Source organism: Emiliania huxleyi (genome assembly GCF_000372725.1).
Source record: "Emiliania huxleyi CCMP1516 unplaced genomic scaffold EMIHUscaffold_72, whole genome shotgun sequence".
Lineage (NCBI taxonomy): Eukaryota > Haptophyta > Isochrysidales > Noelaerhabdaceae > Emiliania > Emiliania huxleyi.
In genome coordinates, this window is record NW_005196603.1 from 390,227 (window position 1) to 391,674 (window position 1,448).

Sequence of the window (1,448 nt, forward strand, 5' to 3'; positions counted from 1 at the left end):
TCGTGCGCACTCAGACATGGCTGGGAACTTATGGGATCCACTCGCCGCAGCCGCTCTCGCCGCTCTCGCTGCCGTCGCCGCCATCGTCCTCGCCGTCGCCACCGTCATCGCGGCCGCCCTTTCCACCACTGCCACCGCCGCTGCTGCCTCCATCGCCAATGGTGGTCAAAGTGAGCGGCGGATACTACCCAGAGGACGTCCCCTGGTCGCTCGCCTGCGACGGCCTCGCCGACAACACCACGGGCGGGGCTCCCCACGAGGATATGCACGCGGTGCCGCCGGGCACCTGCACCTTCGAAATGGTACATGGGTGGACCGGAACGAGGTGGTCAGCGCCAGGCTGGACCGATGGGACTTTCACCGTCTCTTCCTCTGCGTCCTACCCGCCGGTGGTGGAGATTCACCACGCGCTCACCGACGAGCTCTACAAGACCGACAAGCCGCTGGCCGACGAGCTCTCCAACGACCTGCCCTCCCCGTTCCGATTTCTCTTCATGAACGTACACGTACACTCCTCGTCCGCGCCTAGCCGCGCCCAGCAGCGCGGTCAGCTTTGGGCCGCCTGGTTCTTCCTCCTGCTCGGTGTGTGCGGCGTGCTGCGCATGAGCGAGTTGATGTGGCCACCGCGCTTCGGTGCGGCCTCGGTGCGGAGGAGCAACTCGGGGCGCCTCGTGCGGTGCCGGACGGAGGCGAGGCACAGCGTGTGGCTGTTTCTCGTCGCGCTGCTCCCGCTGGCATGTGCATTGTCGCCGTCACCGCCATCGCTGCCACCCTCGCCGCCTCAACCACTCCCGCCGCCGCTCATGTTCACCGGAGGTTGCGCTCTGCGAAGCTCTGCCCTCGACAACGTCGAGTATGTCGCGGTCGGCTACACCTACTCGGGAGCGCCGTACTTCCGCGACACCTCGTCGTCGTACTACATCTACTGGGACCCCACTTGCAATGACACAGGCTCTACCGCCCGCTGGATCGTGGATGATGATGTGCCGAGCACTACCGCCTCGAGCGACCTCGATGGCGACGGGAAATGTAGCTACTGGGCCCACATCGACTCGGACGACTCCTCCTCGCCGCCGCTCGGCACGGCTACCTGGCGGGTTTACTGCGACGGCTCCTGGACGGACAACGATCTGACACTGGCCTTTCTCTCCCCGCCACCGCCCGCACCGCCCGCACCGCCGCCGTGGCCACCGGGGCGCGCCCCGCTGCCGCCGCCCCCCGAGCTGCCCCCGCCGCTGCCACCGGCCGATTGCGATGCAGCGGAGGCGACGTGGAGAACCCATGTCGGGGCAGCCACTGGGCCGGCCTACATCTTTGGGGCTTTGGCCTTGCTTGTGCCTTCGGCATCGCGGCCAAAGCTCTTCCTCGCGCTCTTTCTGCCCCCTCTTGCCCTCGGCCTCCCCGCCGTCCTCGTCGCCTCCCCGTTGGGCTTTTCGTGGCTTGTTCCG

At 67.5% G+C, this 1,448-nt stretch overlaps 1 protein-coding gene across 1 annotated transcript in view; it reads right to left on the bottom strand.

Moving 5' to 3' along the window:
- EMIHUDRAFT_438238 (hypothetical protein) overlaps positions 1-1,448 on the bottom strand; it is a 3,524-nt gene that overhangs the window by 1,808 nt on the left and 268 nt on the right. The gene's annotated exons all lie outside the window — the stretch shown is intronic.